Source organism: Pelophylax lessonae, assembly GCF_965119305.1.
Source record: "Pelophylax lessonae genome assembly, chromosome: 1".
In the NCBI taxonomy this organism is placed as follows: Eukaryota; Metazoa; Chordata; class Amphibia; order Anura; family Ranidae; genus Pelophylax; species Pelophylax lessonae.
Window position 1 is genome coordinate 384,901,558 of NC_138768.1, and position 25,066 is coordinate 384,926,623.

At 39.9% G+C, this 25,066-nt stretch overlaps 1 protein-coding gene across 12 annotated transcripts in view; it reads right to left on the reverse strand.

Annotated features, from left to right (window-relative positions):
* PTPRD (protein tyrosine phosphatase receptor type D) overlaps nucleotides 1-25,066 on the reverse strand; it is a 1,741,884-nt gene that overhangs the window by 932,537 nt on the left and 784,281 nt on the right. The gene's annotated exons all lie outside the window — the stretch shown is intronic.

Here is a 25,066-nt window from a genome sequence, read left to right on the forward strand (position 1 = left end):
ATCAACCGCAATATTTTTTACTTTCTGCTAATAAAAATTCAATAAAAATATTTTAAACATTGAATTTATTTATACATTTAGACCAACTTGTATTCTGCTACATGTTTGTGGTTAAAAAAAAATCACAATAAGCATTTATTGATTGGTATACACCAATGTTATCGTGTCTAAAAACTATGGTATACATTTATACTTTTTTTAATTTATACTGGTAATGGCGGCGATCAGCGACTTATTGCGGGACTGCGATATTTCAGCAGACAGTCAGACACTAACTATCACTGTTGACACTTTGTGGAAACCAGTGACACTAATAAACTGATCAGTGCTAAAAACATGCACTGTCTCTCTACTACAGACACTGGCTGGGAAGGGCTTAACATCTAGAGCAACTAAAGGGTTAATTGTGCACCTAACTGATGTTTTTGTGTACTGAATATGCTGCTTTTACTAGGGGAAGAGATGGATTGTATTCCCTGCTTTGCAGGAACACAAAATCCATCCCTTACCCCCTGTCAGAATGGAGATCTGCCTTGTTTACATAGGCAGATCTCCATTCTGTGCATTTTACCTATGATCGGAAGGTGTAAGCGGACATCCAATGCCCGGCTTCTGCTGTGATTAATCAAGCACAAGTGGCCCGCCGGTGGCGCATGTGCTGCCCCTGTAGGCGAAAGTGCAGAATCATGTACTATGTATATATGGTGTATATATATATATATATATATATATATATAGTGTATATATATATATATATATACACTGTATATATATATATCAGTAAATCTGCTTTAGGGTGGTCCGGAAGTGGTTAATGTGCTTTTCACAATTGTTAATGTGCTTTATGAATCGTTCTAGCAACATGCACATCCAACCACACATCACCCATCCACACTCCAGAACCGAGCTGTATTGCTTTATGAGTACCACTGTTGGTTGGAGTACTGTACAGGTGAAACTGCTGCTGGACCTCTGGAGACCTGGACTCTGCATGAGAGCAGCCTTCCAACTTTTCAATGTACTGGCCGCACAGGCCAACTTTTACCATACAAAGCATACAGCTACTGTAAAAGTAAAAAAGAACACCATATTCTTCACTTGTTATGCAGCTTGATTGCTGAATTAGTATAAAACATACGGTTACATCTGGGCTTTAAACCACTGGGAAACAAAGGGGATAGGTTTATCATGGGACAGAGGAGGATTTAGCATGTTTATTACATTTACAATGATTTGCACTGTCTGCAAGCTTGCAAATCATGGTCTTTATTTTCTGCTTGTGCACTTACCCTGTTAGAATATTTTGAATGTGAAAATAATCTCATCATCATTCTCTGAGTAGTTTGCCCATGTACAGATGTGCAAAGCACTCTTTGTCAGGCACTTTATTTTGCTGGCAGCCTGGGCTGCTTCAGGACACCTATCAAATATTTATAGTGTATGCTCTATCTTAGGCTGTAAATTCATGATGTAAAATGTACAAGGGACACAGTAACTTACATAAGACATCAAAAGCCAGGTTGAATTAGCAACTAGTTTAATTAATCTTTTCCTACTTGACTACACGTTATGGTTTATAAATGCGATGAAGAAAGAAATGTCTTAAAGCGTCCCTATAAATTGATTTAGATAATGAGCCATGACTGGGAATTTATAGTATTTTTTAGATACATGCATATTAGCTTGATGAAAATAGTGTTACTATTGCATGTTGATTTTCTAGAGACATTTTTAGTAGTAATTTACAGGTGAGAAGTCATATTTGCTCATTACCTACTATTTCCTACTTTCCAATGTAGTATAATGGTTGCACTTTACTTCTATTTCTTAAAATGCAAATCAATTAGTTAATCAACTCATTGCAAGTGATGTCCTCCTTATGTGGCTGATATCTTATCTCAACAACTGTTAATGCACTCTCAGTATTTTTCTGTGCTTGCAGCATTTCTAAAAAGACAACACTTAGGGAAATGTACTGAAAATGTTTTTTTGAAGGGATAAGGTAGTGATTTACAGCCTTGATTGCATGGCTAGAGCCTTGACTTAGAAAAGCATGGCCCTTTGAAAGGTTGTTGCTGTCTTATGCAAAACAAAGACTTTTTAAATTGCAGTGGGTCAAATTGGCAGCTATATTGCGGGGGAAGATGGGGCTGGGCATGAGCCCTATTTATGCTGTGTTGGGGTTGAAACACTGAATCAGAAAAACCTGTAGCCATTTGATGGTTTATTGTTCTACTTCCCTTGTTTTGTTGATTGTTATAATAGTTACTCAGCCAGCATATACTGTTTCTTTATAATTTATGCCCTTAAAGAGATTCTTAAGCCAGGTTCCAAAAATTAAAAGTCAGCAAGTACAAAAGCTGTAGTTGCTGACTTTTAATAAACAGCCACTGACCTGTCCAGGGATCCAGCTCTGTCTTCACTTGGGCTGGTTCTTCGCCGGTCTTCAGGCCTTGTCACCGGCATGTTAACTGTTGGAAGCTGGCTGTGACTCCTTGTGGTGTCACAGATGGCTTCCCACTGCACATGTGTGAGTCGTGCTGCACCCTATAAATGCTTCCACAGCCTCCTAGGACCTCCATGTTCCAGAAGGTTGCAGAAGGGAGGGAAGGGGCAATCCTTTAATCAGATTACCTGTCAAAACGAAGTACCTGCTCCCCACAAAAAAAAATGACGTGCCAAATGTTGAAGAGAAGGGGGAGGGAGTTTTGGTGTCATCAGATGTGGTATGCCACTCATAGTTCACAAAGCTATTCAGGGCTCGTTCACATGGCTGTTTATGACTACAAACTACCCACTAATACAAACCTATCCTGTGGTGGGTACAGTCAGATGTTTGTGTTCAGCTGCAGCTGCTCAGCTTGTACAAATCAATGGCAGGGTAAGAGGCTCTGCAGCTGTCCACATGTAAAGGCCCAAGGAGCAGTTACCTCAGGGACAGGTGAGCAGCTCTAGATGCAAACATTCTGGTACAGGGCTGCTCATCTGTCCCTAGCTGCATGTAATCTCTCCTAGGGCAATTATATGGAACTAGCCATGGACAGCCACCATGAACATTGTTCTTACTTTGTACAGTCTTCCTGTCCATAGCTGAGCATGAACACCTGGCAATACCCTCCACAGAAATATGATGTTCTGGCTTTGGTATGGCCTTCAATCTTAATGTTATCATTCAGGTGTGTTCACAGTATTCCCATGTCAGGAAAGTTCTTTTTGAAATGATTAATTCATTGTTCCCATTTTGGAGAATTAATGTTGCACTATTTCAATAAACTCTGCCCTTTCCAACCTAACTTGTGTACGCGTCATGTTTAACCAAAGTAATGCTTTTTTTTAGTTGATGGCTGTGTCCAGACTTATGCTTCTCAGCCGTCATGTTAAAATGTAATATTAACTGAAAATATTTCTTCACTGAGAATATAATATACTCTTCCTATGAAACAGTTCAAAGCAAAAATGTTATATCAGTACACGAAGATAATTGCAAAAACATTTTTCTTAACAATTATAGTTTTATATAGCCTAATTGTAAGTGATTTCAGTTACTAAATATTAGAGTTATATAAAGTAAGCACTGCAGAAGAAAAGGTTCTTTCTGAACTTTATATAATGTGCTCTCTCTGTGCTCATGTTATATGATTAATATTTTATCGTAACTGGGGAAATTTTTAACAAGACAGTCTCTGGTCTTCTCCTGGTTACAGATACATATTACTTTTTTATTACAAAAATAAAATATGTGCATGAGTTCTGTAATAATGATCATTTAGATCCTACAAGGCTTCTGAGTAACAAGAGTAGGCAGAATTTACCGGAAATGTAAATGGAGGTGACCTGTCTCTAGGGACAATGCAGTGGAAGCATTTTGTGACCCATGTAGAAAGCCACATTCATTTACATTTACTGCAAAACGTTGAATTAACATGAAAGAAAAAGTAGCTAGGTCTTCTTGAGGCATAATACATTTTTATTTCTTGAATTTATCAAGAATGCCACATGGAAATACACTAAATGTAAAGATTTTATTTTTCTGAAAATGTGATACATATGTATTTCTGACTTAACCACTTCCATTCAAGGCAGTTACACCCCCTTCCTGCCCAGACCAACTTTCAGCGCTCTCACACTTTTTATGCAACGCTGTACCCAATCAAATTTTTTATCATTTTTTTTCACACAAATAGAGCTTTCTTTTGGTAGTATTTAATCACCACTGGGTTTTCTATTTTTTTGCGATATAAGTGAAAAAAGACCGTAAATTTCAAAAAAAAAAAAAAAAAAAAAATGTTGTTTTAGTTTCTATTTTAAAATGTTGCAAATGAGTAATTTTTTTTCATAAATTTGAGCCAAAATTTATACTGCTACATATCTTTGGTAAAAATAACCCAAATTAGTGGATATTATTTAGTCTGTGTGAAAGTTATAGAGTCTACAAGCTGTGGTGCCAATCATTGAAAATTGATCACACCTAATCACACCTGATGTACTCATTTCTTGAGGCCCTGAAATGTCAGGACAGTAAAAATGACCCATTTTTGGAAAGTAGACATGCCAGGGTATTTAGTAAGAGGCATGGTGAGTTTTTCTTGGGAAAAAAAAAGAAATTATTTATTTATTTATTTACACAAAATTGTCATAATAACATAATTGTCATAATAACAAGTTATTTCTCACACACAGTATATTCATACTTGAAATTGCACCCCAAAATACATTCTGCTACTCCTCCTGAGTATGGCAATACCACATGTGAGACTTTTACACAGCCTAGCCACAAACAGAGAATTGAGCGCTGTAATTTCTAAGCCTTTGTTTCTAATTTTTAGGGACTCGTTAAGCACTGGAATAGTACACTGGATTGGCGTAGGGCCAATGTGGTGCCTATATTTAAAAAGGGATCAAAGTCTTTGCCAAGTAACTATAGACCTGTTAGTTTAATTTCTATAGTGAGATATTGGAGAGTTTAATAAAAGACCACATAGATGAGTTTTGCTGATAAAAAATATTTTAAGCAACAGACAGCATGGATCATGAAAGACAGAAGTTGTCAAATAAACCTGATTTCTTTTTATGAGGAGGTAAGTAAAACCTTGGACAGAGGGGTGGCTGTGATTGTAGTATACTTGGATTTTTGCAAAAGCGTTTGACACAGTTTCCCACACACGACTAATGTGTAAGGTAAAGTCTACAGGCTTGGAAAGATCAGTTTGTAATTGGATAGAAAATTGGCTAAAAGATAGAATTCAGAGAGCAGTGGTTAATGATTCTTACTCTGAATGGTCTAAAGTTATCAGTGGTGTACCCCAAGGTTCAGTGTTGGGACCCTTACTTTTTAATATCTTTATAAATGATATAGGATCTGGGATTAAAAGTACCATTCCAGTCTTTGCAGATGACACCAGGCTTTACAGTGGAATAACTTCTTTACAGGTTGTCTCTAACTTACAAGCTGACCTCAATGCACTGTTTCATTGGGCAACTATGTGGCAAATGAGGTTTAATGCTGATAAATGGAAAGTTATGCACTTGGGGGCTAAGAATATGCATGTATCATACATACTAGGTGGAATAGAACTGGGGGAATCCATAGTGGAAAAGGATCTGGGTGTTTTAGTGGATCGTAAGCTTAATAATAGCATGCAATGCCAAGCTGCGGTTTCCAAAGCAAGCAAAGTCCTTTCTTGTATTAACAGAGGCATGGACTCCAGAGAGAGAGATATAATTTTACCCCTGTACAGATCATTAGTAAGACCTCATCTGGAATATGCAGTTCAGTTTTGGGCACCAGTTCTTAAAAAGGATATTGGGGAACTGGAGAAAGTGCAGAGAAGGGCAACCAAACTGATAAGCGGCATGGAGGAGCTCAGCTATGAGAAAAGATTAGAGGAACTGAATGTATTCTCTCTTGAGAAGAGGAGATTGAGGGGGGATATGAACAACATGTATAAATACATAGGGGTCCATATAGTGAACTTGGTGTTGAGTTGTTCACTTTAAGGTCAACACAGAAGACAAGGGGGCACTCTTTAAGTCTAGAGGAAAACAGATTTTGTCTCCAAATAAGGAAAGGTTTCTTCACCGTAAGAGCTGTGAAAATGTGGAATATACTCCCTCCAGAGGTGGTTCTGGCTAGCTCACTAGATTGCTTTAAAAAGGCCTGGATTCTTTCCTAGGTGTACATAATATAAATGGGTTCTACAATTTTTTTTTTAGGTAAAGTTGATCCAGGGAATATCCGATTGCCTCTCGGGGGATCAGGAAGGAATTTTTTCTCCTTTTGTAGCAAATTGGATCATGCTTTGCTGGGGTTTTTTTTGTCGCCTTCCTCTGGATCAACTGCGGGTATAGGATTGTGTATATGGGATTGTATGGTTGGGTTTTCAATACTGTTTTTTTTTTGGTTGAACCAGATGGACTTGTGTCTTTTTTCAACCTAACTAACTATGTAACTACCGTAACACAGGATTGGTGTGTGAGGAGGAGAACTTGGTAACAGCTAGTTACCATGGTTTCTGTTCACATTCTGTGACCAGCTGTGATTGGACACAGCCGGTCACGTGGTAAAGAACCAATTTCATTGGCTCTTTACCCTGATCTGGGTTGGACTGTGTCAGAGTAACACTTTCCATCCCTGATCGCCGATCTGTGCACCCCTGGGGGCGTGTATGAGCAGGGTGCACATGGACAGTGCATGTGGCTGGCTGTGATTGGACATAGCCGGTCACATGGTGAAGAGCCATTTTTTAAATGGCTCTTTGCAACGATCGGGGATGGGCGATCGTCATGCTGCGAGTCCCCCGGGGGGGGGGGGGCGGGAAAGCAGCGGGAACGGATGGACGTCATATGATGCCCGCTCGGAGGGAGAGAGTGTTCCTGCCGTTGTCATTTCCCTATACGCCGGTAGTTAAGTGGTATCATCCAGTGAGTCCCAGTGACCATATAAAAACGTTTAATTTTATCACAGGTTCAGCATTTGCTTAGTAGCTATTTATTATATATCCATATCTAAAAATACTTATTCATTGTAAAATATAAATTCAGCATATTTGTCACAAGAAAAACATTTAAGATTTTAAAGGGAACCTCTCCCATACCCATGCAGGGCAAAGTACAAGGGTCATTTAACCCCCTATGTAACATATACTTATCTTTCCTCCTTTGCTTACATTTGCTCTGTTTAGCTAACTGTATAAGCTTCAAAGTTCACACAAGACAATAGACTCCTTCCCATTACCTGGCCCTGTTTGATAGTGCTGGCCTAAGCATAAGGTACCTAGTGCGGTCACTTGAAAGTAGAGGGTGAATCTTACTAATGTCCACAAGATTTGGGTTTCAAATTGCACCCAATTTCCAAATGAACCTGTGCAAAAATCTATATGACCCTTTTCTCATGCTCATGAGTGTCTAGAACAAAGTTACTTGAGACTTACAGTACATGATGATTACAACATAATATTAGGACATGCAAAAAAGCCAATAGTAATTTGTTATATTTTCTTCTATGTTCAATTAAAATTGGGTTTCCATGTCTAACTCTATTAGCCTTTAGATGTGTCTATAATTATATTCACTGTGTAATGGAAGGGTGCTCTATTTTTTTTTCTTGGTGGTTTAATATCTTTAACAGTAAAGTTTAAGACTTGAATCAAGTATGATCCTTAAAAGTTATAACCTTATACACTTGTCACCAATGGCTAAGACCATGATAAATGCATTTTTAACTGCAGTGGTATATGTATATCATTATTTTATATAGCACCAACAACATATTAAACACAGTAGATCTCAACAGAGGACATTATTCACTGCTTATGAAGGAGCCTTCGGTGTCTAATTAACCCCAAATCGTATGTGTTTGGAATTTTAGTAAAAACATAAATACTTGAAAGAAATACCATGCAAGATCATTTTTGATTTCCATTCATATTTTCAACTATCAAAGAACAAACTCAGGATTCTGGATCCTTTAATGGCATCACTATTAATAAAAGATGAGCAGTTTTATCTGAACTAGTTGGGATGAATAATCCAACAAAGACATCCAAGACCTATTGGTTGCTTACAACAAAAATGTTTAACCCGTTCACATCCACCATTTGAGAATTCAAATGGAACCAAATCCGCTTTGGTAAAAAATGCTGACAAGTAGGCCTTTTCTTATGACAGAAAAGATTGTGTATGTCTTTGTGGCAGTACATGTCTCTCCTTGTTTGCCTGCACTTCTTTTCTGTAAGAATACCTTTGGTTGCTCATGCACAGCTCAGTTAATAGTCCTGGCAAAGTTAAGGCATTTGTGAAAGTTAGCCATCCTAGAACAGAGAGGCCAAATATCAAGAGGCTGAAGACTTCAAATCTGGAAGGGCGACTACGACAAGATGAAGGTGCCAGATATGGAGGAAATCACTGATATCACAGCACTGGAGAGGATTGATTTGCTAGGGAAATCTGCCATATTGGCTAAGAATGAGCTAAGCCAAACATTGTCCAAATATGGCTAAGTGGCCATATCACGTTAATGATGTCACCAGCATATCCGCCCCTTTGTTTTGTGTGACATTGGAGTTGGGATTTCCCCAGTAGCAGCTGACTGGGCTTGCCGCTTGCTATCATGGAAAAGCTTTTCATCTTTAGTTTACACAGGCTTAAGCTTGTGTCAGGCCAATGTGAAAGACAAGCTTTTACAGAGAGATTACAAAGCTTTTAGAAGGCTTGGGGAAACTTTTAAGGCACCATTCAGCTCCAGTCTGGGATTGTTACCACTTAAGGACTAGAAGGTTTTACCCTCTAATGACCAGGCCATTTTTTGTGATACGGCACTGCGTTGTTTTAACTGACAATTGCGCAGTCGTGTTACTCTGTACCCAAATAAAATTGATGTCCCTTTTTCCCCACAAATAGAGCATTCTTTTGGGGGTATTTTATCACTGCTGCGGTTTTTATTTTTTGCGCTATAAACAAAAAAAGAGCAACAATTCTTAAAAAAAAAAACAATATTTTATACTTTCTGCTATAAAACATTCCCAATAAAAAAATTAAATAATCAAATTTTTTCATCTATTTAGGCAAACATGTATTCTGCCACATAAGTTTAATAAAAAAAAAAAATAACAATAAGTGTATATTGATTGGTTTGCACAAACGTTATCGCGTCTACAAACTAGGGGATAGATTTATGTCATTTTAATTTATTACATTTTTTTTTTTTACTAGTAATGACGGTAATCAGCAATTTTTAGCAGGACTGCAACATTGCGGCGGACAGATTGGATACCTGACTGACACTTTTGACACTTTTTGAGGGGCCAGTGACATTACTACAGTAGGCAGTGTTAAAAATATCCACTGTTACTGTACTAATGACACTGGCAGGGAAGGGGTAAGCATCAGTGGTGATCAAAGGGTTGGAGTGAGTGGAGCCATCCCAGGTCCATCCACTCCTAGGGAGTGCTTCCTAACTATATGGGGGATTGACTCACACAGAGACATGTGTTTCTAAATAGAAGGAACACAAGATCCCTGTGTTCATCTCTGACAGAAGAGCGGTCTGACTTGTTTACATAGGCAGACCGCCTATGCCAGCTGCTGAATGCTGGTGTAATTGTCACACCGCACTGATCGGCCCCCCTGTCCGGGCCCCTATGTATGTTTGGGCCCCCTACAGGAGGAAAGGTGGTCCCCCACTATCAGTGGCCCTGACCCAAGCAGCGATCATATATTACTGTGTACATTGTTTTTCCCTCCCCTTCCTCTTATAACATAGGAAGGAAAGGAATCACAGTAATCTATGAATGGTAAAGAGATGAAAGATCCGCTTATTCATTTTCACTGACTATAACAACACTTTTACCCTTCATAAGCATCTAAGCTCCATCCTGTCTCTGATTGTGACCTGTATATTTACATGCCTAACGAAGGGGTCCTGCGTGGCTCCGAAACGTTGCACTGGTTTTTTGCTGTGATGTGAGAGCTGAAGAGGGACCCGAGAAGAAGAGGATCTGGGCTACTCTGTGCAAAACCAACTACACTAGGAGGTAAGCATAACATGTTTGTTATATTTATTAAAAAAAAAAAAAAAAAAAAAAAATGAGACAATACAATCACTTGAAGGGGTAAAATAGGCTGGTGTTCAAGTAGTTACAATGAAAGTAAAGGTCTGTTTATATGTGTGTTAGCTCTTTGAAGAGCAATCCACAGTAGATCACACTTCAGAGAACACGTAACAGGTGATGAGAATGCATTATGTCGCCTCCTTACAGCCTGTTTTAACCCCAAAAAAAACCTCATCACTGCACGCCAACTGAGGCAGTTACTGAATATGACAGAGTGATCATATCATAGCTGCAGTATATGTACATTCCTGCCTGCTAGATAAATGGGTGGAAGTGGTTTCTCTATAAAAATCACATAATAATGAATATAAGTATACCCCATTCTGATGGTCAGCAAATGCAGGTTTTTTTTTCCCAGAGATTTTACTCAAATAATCCTGCAAAGTTTGCATCTTTAATAACTTGAGTTAGCCATTAAAAGCTAACTAAGCCCACACATAGATCCTTTTAATTACAGGGAAAAATAATAATTGCTGTTTTTGGTATTTGAAACAAATGTAAAGAAGGACAGCAGTTCCCAAGAAGAAAACAAATATGAATTGTTCAGATCTCCTTCGGAGTGTGGAATACATATGTGATCACCAGCCCTCCTGAGACCCATAAATAAGAGTCTGAATGTGCAGAGACCCTTGGTCACACCACTAGTGAGGCAGACATACTGGAGCCTTGAGATGTATGTAAAGAAAGCTAAGGGTGACAACAATAAATTGTATTTGTTTATGAAAGCTTTATTGTGTTCAATACTTTCCATGCTTATTTTCTGCCCACACATTATAATGGAGCTAATTTAAAATGAACATGTGTTTGCTGCATAGTTTTACTAATGTTCACAGCAGACATTGCGTGATTTACCCTCCGTTATTAAAACAGTGTGTTGTATGCTGAGCTCTCTAATTTTACAATATGGAAGACCATTTTGGTTAGCAAAAAGCAGTCCCCTCTAGGGGGACTTATACATTGTAAGAGCTTTATCAAACCTTTATCTTTTCTCAAACTGATTTCTGAATGTGAGAGTTAAGATGGGTACACACGGGCTGAATGTCGGGAGACGTTTGCTGGTTCAAAAAAAATTTTTACATTCGGCCCGTGTGTATGTCGGACAAGCATGCTGGAAAACCAATAGTTGACCGGCTCCCAGCCAGTGGCAGAGAGCGCTGATTGGAGTGTTTCAGCGGGGGGCTGTCACACTTTCAGAACACAATAGCTCAGTGGGGGAGATCGCTGTACTAACTCTGTATAGTTGGTATGGCAGCTTCGACCTGAGCTGACAGTTTTTTTTCGCTTAACCCGCTAGGTTGAAAGGCAAAAAAAATGAATAGGTGTGCCAGGCTTTAGGTCTATGCACACTGGGCTTAAGCCAGTTCTCCTGGCAGGAAAAAATGCTTATATAGAGCATTTTTGTACACAGTTTAGTATTTTCTTCTGCCAGAAAGCTCCAATTAAAAATGCAAGCCATAAGGTTTTTTTCCTGCCTCTAAAGGCTGAGCTCAAAATATGCCTGTAATCACCCTAATGTGCATGGACACATAGGATAACATTGAGCTGCTTCTACAGGCAGAACACAAAACTCTTGTAGAAGTAGCAATTTGTAAACCAGTGTGCTTGGAGTCTTCCTTATACCCAAGTGATTAGCTCCACTTCTGTTATAAAAAAAGCTTGCATTCCTTTAGGTGTGCCTTGCCAAAGTTTATCACCAAAATTGAAACTCTTTCTGTAGGGATACCTGCACAGTGCATACTTATTCATAAACAGTGATTTTTAATACCTTTTAATTACAAAATGGCAGATGTGGATGAATCATATATGTCTGCTTTTTTTTTTTTTTTTTGCTAAAGCAGAGTTTTTTTTCTTTCAATATATAATCTTCTCCCTGTTAGAGGACATTTAATATTTCATATCGTACTACAGTATATAATTTAGGCAGATCTGTTTACTTAATGTATGCATATGGATATATAGCCTATCCATTTATCCAGTTATTTTGAATAAAGCAAATACATTGTTGGATAGTCAAGATTTGTACTGTCTTACTCACTTAAACATAGCTATAGCCCTGCCATTGATATTTTGTGATATGTAAGTCTTCCACAGTCAGAATTTCCTTAAATTTTGACTAGCTATCTCCTAGAGCCACCTTTTAAATGCCTCCAAAAAGTGATCAAGTGTGGATAACTTTTTAGAGAGGGAGTTAACCACTTAAGCCCCAGAAGATTTTACCCCCTTCCTGACCAGGCCCTATTTTGCGATTCAGCACTACGTGACTTTAACGGACAATTGCGCGGTCGTGCGACGCTGTACCTAAATGAAATTGACGTCCTTTTTTCCCCACAAACAGAGATTTCTTTTGGTGGTATTTGATCACCTGTGCGATTTTTTGATCATGTGCTATAAACAAAAAAAGAGCGACAATTTTGCAAAAATAACAATATTTTTCACATTTTTTTATATGAAATTCCCCAAAAAAATGTAAAAATCAACATTTTTTAACATTTTAGGCCAATTTGTTTTCTGCTACATATGTTTGTTAAAAAAAAAATTGCAATAAGTGTATTTTGATTGGTTTGCGCAAAAGTTATTGCGTTTACTAACTAAGGAAAAAATTATTGTAATTTTTATTTATTTTTTTTAACAAGTAATGGCGGCGATCTGCAATCTTTTTTGCAGGACTGCGACATTGCGGTGGACAGATCGGACCCTTGAATTACATTTTCGACACTTTTGGGAGTACCAGTGACATTACTACAGTAATCAGTGCTACAAATATGCACTGTTACTGTAAAAATGACACTGGTAGGGAAGGGGTTAACTTTATTGGAGAAGGAGGGGTTAAGTGTGTCCCTAGAGGCGTGCTTCTAACTGTGAAGGGATGTGGCTGTTTGTGTAACAACAGAGAAATACGATCCTGCATAGCAGGACCGTATGATCTCTGTTCTTACACAGGGGAGAATGACAGGCGGCTTTGTTTACATTACCCCGCCTGACTTTTTCCCTCTCCATGGGGAGATCGCAGGTGACCGGTGGACATCGGGTCCGCCGGTCACACGGGCGGATTGCTTAGGGAATGAGCGGGAGCGGGCCTCCGGCTGCGTGCGCTCGCCCCCTATAGGCTCACAGGCTAGTGACGTACCCCTACGTCACTTTGCCTGTGAGGGGCTGACCGCCGCCATAAATAGTCGTGCGGTGGTCGGCAAGTGGTTAAACACCACCACAAGACCAAACTAGTTCTCTAAACAAGACCCAAGCTAGTTCCCAAAGTACAGCAACACTTGCAACACAATACAAGCAGCAACACTTGCAACACTAGCATTTTCGCTACATAATTGTCAACAATAGATATTGTTGTATCAATGGTATGTATAAGCTGGGCTTTTTTTCATCTGGAACTTGGTGGAATTCAGTTCCACCACCTCTGGATCAGGCCCTCTGTTCCCTGCTGATCACTATCACTTGTAAACACAGAGGTTCGGCTTCTGTATTTAACAGTGATAGCTTGCCTCCCAGCGACTTCCCCTGAGTGCAGGATGGGGACAAGGGAAATTCAGGTGCACGGGGTGCATGGCAGATGCTGACCCCCCCACTGGATGATCTCCCAGCAAGTGAGAGAGGAGGAGCCACCTACAGTGTGAGGGATGGTACTAGAGCCGGCTTGGTGCTTCAGCTTAACACAGCAACAAAATTAAGACATGTGAGATGATGGGGCTTTTAAGGAGGGGGGGGGGGGAGATGGAGGTAGGGGAAGGCGGATGCATGTAGAGGTCAAAACTGAAGAGGGATAAAAGTGACAAATAGATGGAAATGCAGAGGTAAGCGGCTGTGAAAGAAGGCTGAACTCTGCACTCTGTGTGTAGCACACACCTGAACTCTGCACTATGCATGTAGTGCACCCCTGATCTCTGCACCCTGTGAGAACCACCCCCCCTAAACTCTGCACTCTGTATGTAATGCACTCCTGTTATTTAATGCCCCTTTGAGATCTTCCCACTGTTAGTGAAATTTTACCACACCCACTATTTATGAGGTTTGGAGAGTTTGTGTGTGAGTGTTTGGGGGGGGTTCGGGGGTCGTGGTTGAGTTCCTGCACCTATTTTCTGAGAAAATAAGTCCTGTGTATAGAGAACAAATTTTCTTTTCAGTTGCCAGGCATAGCTTAGGCCTCAGGGGAGCTGAAACATTGCTTTCTTTTCCCATTTATTTACATTAGTCCATTTTTTCTGAAAATTTTATTAAAGATGGTTGCCATACATTGTGCTCTTACAGTATATGAATAACGATTGTGCTTTTTACTGTACCAAATATATATGAAGAAGAGAGAAGTAAAATGAAACAAATAAAAAATACAATAGTCTAATTCTCATTCACAAATATTTAAAGCTGAACTCTGGGATTTTTGTTGCCCCCCCCCCCTGTACTGCAAGGGTTAGCTGCTCACAAAAGCAGATATTCACTGAAATGAGTTACATTTTTTTTTCATCTGGCCCCACACTCTGCCACCATTCTCACTAGCAAGAATGACATTTTACTCTTTTCCTGCTGCCTCCTGAGATACAAACATCAAATATCTCACGAGGTATTACTTTCCATTCAAGCAAACAGAGGCTATCAAATCTTGTGCACAGACAGAGATCTGGGGCCATGCTGTTTTCAGATTGTTTTGTATGAAGGATAGTAATACTTCCTGTAACATTGGTATCGTAGAATGAAATACTATCCTCCATTCATAGAAAAACATGTTAACAGACACAGTGTCAAACCCTCTGTTTGTGCATGTGTGAGATCTGATGCTGCAACATGGGAGCCTTGCTTCATTACCCAGGACGAGGTGACTGTTGCTCCATATTGTAAACAAGGAAGACGTAGGCATGGGATACAACCTGTAGTAGGAGCGTAGTGCAAAATATATAATTTAAAAAAAAGTTTGTAAGTGGGGGAAAAAGACATCCTCATTGGGAGGCTGAAGTATTCCTCTCTCCAATGCTCCATGCTGTTGATAGACGCTCACTGTACTCCTCACATACAATGCAGGTTTACTGGTCCATGTGATGATGTAAGAGTGTGACTGCCAGCCAAAGTGCCAAGGAGAACATGCTTTAGAGGGACCAGTCACACAGCATGGTTGAAGCCTGTTGGTGCAAGGAATATTGCAAGTACACAGCCTATTACTTATTACAGCTTATTATTTTACCCGGGACTTAACAGGCATGTAACCCTTGCAGTGTGGGGGGCTGCTACAAGTATATTTAAAAATAATCCTCTAGTTAAGCTTTAATTTTGGTCCAGCATTAGCTTTAAATGTTTAATTTGCATTTTTGTTTCTACTTTCTTTAACAGCAAAGACCACCTTTCTGAACACATTTTTTTATGCTACACCTATATTTACGATGTAACATTAAACATGATCATTGTGCAGAGCCCTCCATCCCACAAACTGTCTCCCTTTTTGTATAGAAGCGGTGCTTCTTCTTCTCACAAGCTCTTGTCAAATTTGAAATCAGCATTGCTGAGCGGGCTGTAAAAGAAAATACTATAGTATAAGAGTCATATCTTCTACCATATAGCTAGACAACCAAAGTACTCACTCTATCGGGAAATGTAGGAATGCTGTTCTCCTCAGATGGGGAAACTCCGAATACTAAAAGCAAAAAAGAAAGGAGGCACAAACACCTAGGGAATTACCCTCCGACACCTTTTAAAAAATGTATTATAATACTAAAGGCATACTCACAAACGTGAAGAGTAAAATCGCATGAAACAAATCCACCTCAATGTGGAAAAAGACATGTCCCTGTGCTAGGACTGCTGACGTGTTTCGGGAGACATGCTCCCTTCCTCAGAGCTAGTCCATGATCCTGAAGGCTTAAATTTATACTGACTATACAAGCATGAATACCTTCCCATCCACCATGTACACTGGGCGGGACCATATGGCACCTGTATTGATCACAACATGAACGAGGAGACAACCACAGTGATCACCATCCATCTATACATTACCATACATTCACATTTTTTATATGCTGTCTGCAGCCCAACATCATACTAGGATCCCAGTGTGATGTTGGGCTGCAGACCGCATATAATATGAGTGGAGAGAACTAACCATGGAGGGATTTATTATATTTTTGGGCCTCACTTTCAATGTGGGACTCACAAAAAAAAAAAATGAATTATACTCCTACTGGTCAACCAACCCTATCCACGACATGCCAATCTTCTCATCCATTATGCCAAGATCAAGATACCTAATGATTATGTGGTTCCTTCATTACAATGACAACACCCAGTGCCCTCCCCAAAATGATCCAGCATTCGACAAATTATTTAAAATTCAGCCACTTCTAAATTTTTTCTTTGAGAAATTTGTCCAGTTGTTTACCCCCTACCAAAATATTTCAGTGGATGAGTCACTTGTCCATTTCAAGTTTATCCTCAGCAAGGGCCCGATATGGGATTCAACTTTACAAGTTATGTGACAGAGCCACAGGTACATCTATGCCTTCCTAGTGTATGAAGGGAAGAACACCCAGCTGCATCCCCCTGAATGCCTAGAGTACATTGGAGCCAGTGAAAAAGTTGTTTGAGAGCTTGTATATCTACTCCTGGAAAAGGGTTGCCCCTTTTCAACAATCTTCACCAGAAGAAAACTCCAGCATGTAGGACAGTGAGAGCCAATAGAAAGGACTTCCAGCAAAGGCTTGTTAATGAAAGGCTACGATGAGGGGAGACGGCGAGTTTGCAGAATGATAAGATATTGGCTATCAGGTGGAGGGACAGACGAAACGCCTACATGCTCTCTTCCATTCATAATGACACGCATGTGGAAATCACAAGTAAGAAACAGTCCAATCAAGAGATCAGCATGTGTCCACAACTATAATTTGTTCATGGGAGGAGTCAACTTCATTGATCAAATGATCGAACCCTACCTTCTCACAAGAAAAACCTGCCATTGGTATAAAAAAAGTCTCTATTTATTTTTTCAATTTGGCCATGTATGATACATATATTATTTACTGTAAATCTACCTGCACTCCCTTATCCTATCTTTATTACCAATAAGAAATTATCACCACTCTTTTGTACCCTAAAGGCCCACCAGAAAGCATTCACTCAGATTTAGAGAGAGGACTCCATGAACGCCATTTTCCTGAGAAACTCCCCCCAACCCCGTGAAACAGGCCAAAGACGTCAAAAGAAATGCCGGGTGTGCTCCAGAGGAGGAGTTAGAAGAGACACCACGTATTATTGCTCCCAGTGTCCTTCCCAACCAGGCCTCTGTATAGGTGACTGTTTTTGTTGTTACCATACTTCTCTACATAACTAGTATGGTAAACGTAATTCTCAATTCCTGTCATTTACCTCCACACCCCTTATGCCACTGCACTAAATTGTACATACCTCTGTCTTCTCCGGAACTGACCCTGGCTTGTTATTTGACCACGGTGCAGCCTAACGCTAAACTGTGCCTACCTCTGTCTGCTCTGGAACTGACCCTGGCCTGTTATACGGCCACGCTTCTGCCTAACGCTAAACTGTACATATCTTTGCCTGCTCTGGAACTGACCCTGGAGTGTGTATTGACCACACTTTTTGCCTGCCTGTTTGACTGATATTTTACCCTGCCACTGGAGTAGTGAGATTCATAACACAGGGGTCTCACATATGTGAGGGGCTTCAGAAATGTTTTTCTAGGTGAAGAAAACGATTTTTTTGGTTTTCTAATTCCCCGATTAGAGTCTGGAGACCACAGGCTCTAAAGAGATTTGGGTGGGAGAAGGCTCTACCCCTGTCCCCATTTTTCTTGACCTGCTACCTGTACTATGGACCTACTACCAGGACCAATATTTTGGCACTGCTAGCAATTTTTCTACCTGCACTGACCCTGGACTGTATATGCACAGTATCCCTGCCTGTACTGACTATGGACAATATTTCTGCCTGCTGCCTGGATAATTCCATTCACTGTGGCTGACCACCTCTCTGCCTGCTGCCTTAATAAATCTTCATTTTGAGAAGAATTGTGGGAAAAATAACAACTTAAAAAAACTCACCATGCCTCCTACTAAATAACTTGGAATGTCTACTTTCCAAAAAGGGGTCATTCGGAGAGTATTTGTACTGTCCTGTCTTGTTAGGGTCCTTTCACACGGGTGGTCCCTATGTCCGTTTTTCCTCCCATCCGATTGCGTATGAAAAACAGGCATAATGCATGTCAATGGGATTGAGGATGTCAGCGGATAACTATCCGCTGACATCCGATTTACGTGCTTTCCGATCAGTTCTGTTTTTTGGAACGGAAGAGAACCCTATTTTTCTTCCGTTTAAAAAACCGAACGGACGCAAAAACGGATGTCAGTGGTGTCATCCGCTGCCATCCGCAATCCCATTGACATACATTATCTCCGTTTATCATCCGCAAAGGGATGGGATGATAAACAGACGTACGGAACGGACACTCCAGAGTGTCATCCGTGTCCATGTAAAAAAAAAAGTGTCTGAGCGGAGGAAAATACGATCCGCCCCTTGTGTGATTTTCATTGATTGCCACCATAGTTTCTAAACTCTATAACCTTCACAAAGACCCAATAATATACACGTATTCGGGTTTATTTTTTTACAAAGAAATGTAGCAGTAAAACTTTTGGCACAAATGTATGAAGAAAAATTACTAAATTGCTAAATTTTATAACAGAAAAATTATTTTTTTTTTCAAAATTTTCTTTATTTATAGCGCTAAAAAAAAAAAAAGTCACAGTGTTGATTAAATACCACTAAAAGAAGGCTCTATTTATGTGAAAAAAATGACAAAAATTTCATATGGGTACAGTGTTGCATGACTGAGTAATTGTCATTCAAAATGTGAGAGCACTGAAAGCTGAAAATTGGCCTGGTTAGGAAGGGGGTTTAAGTGCCCAGTGGGTAAGGGGTTAAGCAGTGATCCTGAACCTCTGGACACCCCTACCGCTCTCCCCTTCTGCCCTCCTCTGCACTCTAAAGCATAGATTCCCAGCCTATGGGCTTTCCCTACCACCCTTCTCCTCTGCCCACCTCCTCCCACTTCTCAAACAGTGATCCTGAGCCTCTGGACACCCCTCCAACCCTCCACCTCCTCTGCACTCTAGAGCAGGGTTTCTCAATCAGGGTTCCGTGGAACCCTAGGGTTCCTCCAGAGGTTGCTAGGAGTTCCATGAGCAATGGGCAATTTCTGCCTCTCAGAAAAGTTCCCAATAACACCATTGTTCCTTTTAGCCATCTGTAAGGGGTTAATTCTTCCCAATGATGACAAGAGTAAGGAGCATTCTTCCCACTGACTGTCACACTAATATGTCATGAGTTGTAGATTTTAAATTTTTGGCAGGTCCTCCCCAAGACCAGAAATATATTTCAAGTGTTCATCTGTGTTAAAAAGGTTGAGAAAGGCTGCTCTTAGAGCATAGATTCCCAGTCTATAGGCACGCCTCTCCACCCTCCACCTCTGCCCACTCAAGCACGGAGCTCTAAGGAGAGAAAAAAAAATGCTTTCTGAAGACTCTGACCATGATATTCCAGGAGTCATTGGGAACAAACAACATCATTCCCCCTAGGCGATAGGAGCAGGAAGTACAGCAGGAGAAATAAAAAAAAAGTATGTAGAAAACCAAAACATTTTTTTTACTATCCAATAGTATTACAGGAAGGGGACAGGATTGCATCAACAAGAACTTTACAAATAGGCTGAATGTCCGCTTTAAGGTGATAAGTGTGCTGACAGTTTGCCTTCTACATTGCAAGTGCTGTTGTGTAACTTTTACATTTTTTTTCTGTCCAATAATTTCATATTCTGGAGCTACCACATTGTACTGTAGAAAAACAAAATATGGTACATGACATTTGCAGAAAGATTAGAGTAGTAGAGAGCATGATGTTGATAATGGGTTGCTATCCATAAGATCAAAATTGATGCAGTCTGTAATCAACATACTTGGTTATTGGCTTTCTATGATGGACTGCAACTGTAGCTGTAGTAGATTACAGTGTATAGTAAAGTCAGGGATACTAGAGTCTCTCCTAGTCCTCTGCCTTCATGGTAGGGTCAGGTCAGTCTGAAATGCAGACTGTTTTCAAGGAGCGTTGTTTTTGAGGGACTGCATTTGATCTTCTGATGGGGAATACTTGGAATTTTCCAGACTAGCTATAATTAATTTCCTTCAATTCAAATAATTGTAAGTAGCTTGAATTGGGCTGTGTTGGGCCTTTTCCTTCTTGGGCCTTCTCTTTCTTTAAGGAGTGCCTCATATTGAATGCTGGCTAGGAAGAGCCTTAGGACTGTACATATCAAACTATGTTTGGTTTAAAAAGGTTTGTACTGTTGGGCATAGCCACCAAATGTGATCAAATATGTCTAAAGCCTCGTACACACGCAACGATTATCGGCCGACCGATCGTCCGACTTTTGTCCAAGTTGTGTTTTGTTGGTTGGAATGTGCCTAGACTGCACACTAATTGTCTCGGCCAACAAAATTCTACTTCAGAAATGATGTGATGTGTTGGTTTGTTTTCTTTGTGTTTTTTCTTCACTGAGCATGCCCAGACTTGCTCATCAGATTTTTCCTTGTCGAAATCTGTACTGACTACACGAAAATCGGCCATTGTGTTGACGGCCAACAAAAATTTTATAGTCTGCACACCAGATTTTTTTCGCCCGAAAAGTCGGAGTTGGTTGTCGGAAGCATCATACTAACAAGCCGAAAATCGGCAGATCAGACGTTGGCCGAAAACTCCCTGCCAATTTTCAACGCGTGTGTACGGGGCTTAAGTCAGGGCATCCTGGGACTGACATTTAAAAAATAAATACATTCATCAAAAATACATTCCATAAAGTGTTGCCCAAGGAGCACAGCATCAGCCTATTAGGATTTGAAGAAACAAAAATTACCATGTCAGAGTTTCTCTTTTACAGATATATGAATCAAGCTTAGACATTTGAGAATACAGGTTTTGGTGAAGGCACATCAGACTCATTGTGGAATTATAGGCAATTTTATGGTGAGTGAGATTTCTCTGGTGTACTGGGAGAAGAAAGACACAGAAAAGAAAAGCAACTCCTGCTGCAGACCAATGGATCGTCAACAGCTGAAATCATTAAATACAAGAAACTGACAGATAAGGTCACACTGTGACTAGAGCTTGTGTAGAACTCTGGATAATGGTTTACAAGACACAGCCTAATGCTTCTTGTGGTGGAATTAGAATTCAAATGCCAGGAACCGATTAGCAGCAATTTGTCACCTTTTGTAAATATTCCAAAATAGGCTTTTGACATTTATTAAAGAACTGCAAATAAATTTGAAAATGCTTCATTTGTTATGTCAACTGGAAGACATTAAGTGGTATCTAAAAATCATTTAAAGATTTATTGATGTGAATTAAAATACTTTTTCATAGTAATTTTCAAGTAACTTACCCTTTCAAGTAATATTGCCATCAACCATCACAAGGAAATCTTTTAAATATCTCAAAGAATACTATGAATGTTATCTAAATAGCATCTAATTGTTCAAAAGCACAAAGATTTTAAACTCTACAGCATGTTAAATGACCGATAATTAAACAACATAAATCAAGTGTCATTCTTTGCAATGGGAAAATTATGAAATAAACATTGTGTTTAATTATTTCCTTATCAAAAATATAATGATATGATTTCTAAGAAATCTACTGGTCTTCCTGACCAGTAGGTTACTAGAAGGCCTACACTCTTGGGATGATGGGAGACCATGTATGGCTGCTACCAGATTTGGTAGCTGATATTATAACTGATAACAGTCAATAAAGTCACTGTATGATGTGATGATGTCAACGTGTTTAATATTTGTCACTAATTTTTTTCCCCTGTACTCTGAGGAGCAGTTACCTTTGTTTTAGTAAAGCTAAGTGCGGCTTATAGAACCACTGAAGATCTACCTCAGCACTAGTGGTGAGCGAATCTGCTTATGTTTAGTTCAAGGGCATGTTGTCAATCAGGTCCAAAAATTATTATTATTTTATTATTATACAGGATTTATATAGCGCCAACAGTTTGCGCAGCTCTTAACAAAATGAAGACAGACATTACATTTACAATACAATTTGGAGCAAAAGGAATCAGAGGGCCCTGCTCGTTAGAGCTTACAATCTAAAAGGGAGGGTCAATTGATACAAAAGGCAATAGCTGTGGGGGATGGGCTGATGGAGCAAGTGAAACAGTGTTATTAGTTAGTAGCCGGGTAGGCTTCTTTAAAGAGAATCCACAAACATCAAACTTTAATGCAGACCGAACTGAAGTCAATGGGAGTTCAATCTTAAAAATTGATTCTAGCAATTTTCTAAGGCTAATAGTAAAGGGGTGTCAAGCAAAGGACATAGGGAGCTGGGGACTGCCCTGGGGGGACTTTTACCAATGCAAACATTTTTTTAAAAATAACTTTCAGCTGAGAGCAGGTACTTTAATAAGGCTTGTATACCCCTACATGTACCGAATGATGTGACTGTCATTATCCTACATAAGTTGTACCTGTTTATCTGCAGTCTTCTCTCCTCTACATCCATTCAAATTCCGGTAAAAGAAATTCCTGAATTTATAAAGCTTGTCTGAGTTATCAGAAAAAAAGGGGGAGAAGAACTAAAATATTACCATGCAGAGCTCAGTAAGGAGAGTTCTGAGAGCTGAGTGGAGGTAAGGAACACCCCCCCCCCTCACCCAGCACACATGAACAGAGCTGAGGCTGTCAATCAGCTGGAGATCCCTTTCGTGTCACCTTTCTTTCTCTTGGTGTCAGTAAAACCCATCAGAAGTGATTCATGCTGATAGCAGAGGAATGAAGCAGCAGACAGAAATTACAATTAATGCTCTTAATTAAAACAAGTACACACACACTATAGAAGGATATTCTTTGTTCATATTTCATGTCTTAGACTGGGCTCACACTTACTGCAGCCGCGGCTCACAGCAGGGTGTCTGGTGAGACCCTGTTCTCCATTTTAGGTGCGCATCAGGTCTGAATTTTTGCCTGAATTCGGAACTGAAACAGAGCTAAAGAACCACAGGACCCTTTTCCAGTGCAGACCGCAGATGCCCCAGAGGTATATGAACTGACTCCATTGAGAGCCAGGTCACATGTCATGTGAATTGAATGTGGGGAAACAAATCCCCATGGCAAAATGTTTTTTAAAAATGGTGGGGGAGTCCCCCAAAACCCATGCCAGACCCATATACGAGCATGCAGCCTGGCAGGCCAGGAAAGGGGGGGGGGTGAGCGAATGACACATGTCCTCAACATGGGGGGGTGCTATGGGGCACAGAGCTTGCTTGCCGCCCCCTTATCTGGCCTGCCAGGCTGCATGCTTGGATAACGGTCTGGTATGGATTTTGGATGGAACCCCACGCCATTTTTAACAAATAATTTTGGAGTGGGGTTTTCCTTAAAATTTATACTAGACCCAAAGTGCCCCCATGATGTATTTTTCACATTTTTGCAATGCCACCAATGTTTTTTTCTTTTCATTTAGCTGTCAGCGGGGAACAGCTGATTTCTCTTCCATTGTTAAGGCTTCCCGGCACGCTTCTTAACAACCAGCTATTCACTGTGCTCTGTGTCTTGATTGGGCAAAGCCTTGCCATGTGACCAGCAGTCAGGTGCATTGCTTAAACCAATCAGGGCCCTAGAATGCACTGTGTAGTGCATTGTGGGGCACTAAGCGGAAAAACATTCTGCCGAGCGCCCCACAAATTCAAGTGTTCAATGAATACGGGCGCTTTTCAGGGCAAAAACCGATGCTTGGCCCAAACTGTTCGCCCATCTCTACTCTGCAGGTTAGTTGTGATAGGTTAGTAGAAATAGGTTCCTAATATTAAAGAATAGTATTAATTTTTCTGGAAAATACGAATTGTGGTTTTATTTGAAACTACAAGCTTTATTGAGCAATTCTGTGAAGCAACTATCTACATCAATATATTAGTCTATTATTACTTGTGCATAGTATTTTTCTCTATCCATAGTTTAGGTGTGTTAATAATTTAGTGGGCACACAAGGTCCACATCAGAAGTTAACCATTGTATTTATTACTCTATCTGACAGTGAGGCTCAGCATTGTTTCCTACTAGTAAGCCTAAAATAGCAGTTATCAAGGGATTTGGAGAATGCAAACAAAATTTGGAAGAAATTATTTGACAGCAGATATGTTGGGAACCATTTACCTAAGCTGGCAGAAAGACTGTTTTTTCAGTAGAGTGAAGCAGACATTTCCCTACAGGTGCCTCAGAGATAGAGAACACCTTGCTGTTTTTCACAATTGTAAAAAAGAATGATTGGGAGTACACTTCATTTTTACAAATATTCTATGAAAAACTGGATAACTCCTCTATCTAAATGAGTAGTGTGGCATGTTTTAGGGGAATCACAGTCTCCATTATGCCAATATATATATACTTTATGCTAGTAAATTTGATCTATAACGCCATTCCAGATAGCAAGGATAACTTGCCACAAATTTGTGGCAGTGTTGAATTGTAAATCTGAGCACTTGAAGCACAAGTTCTAGTTGACACTTTTCCAATTTGTAGCCCTTTTAGTGTGGCAAGTCTCTAGCAAGAGCAAAGTTGCAGTGGTGAGTCTACAGCAAGAGCTCTGCAAGTCTACAGCATGAACATTCAGCCACAGTGACCCCTGTGGTGGGATGACTATTGCACAACCTAACTGAACCAGAACTTGCAACAGACTTACAGAATGTTTAAAAAGAAAGTTGATCTGGAGTCATGCAATGTGAACTTGCTGCAATTGTGCAACAAACTTGTGAAGCCTGGTAAGTCTAGTAATAGCTTAGCAAGTCATTTTCAAGCTTGCAGCCTAATTGCTTGCTATCTGGGATGGTAATAGTACACAGTGAACTATGATTTTACATTATTATGATGTAATCCACTAAAGAAAAGCAGCTCCTATTA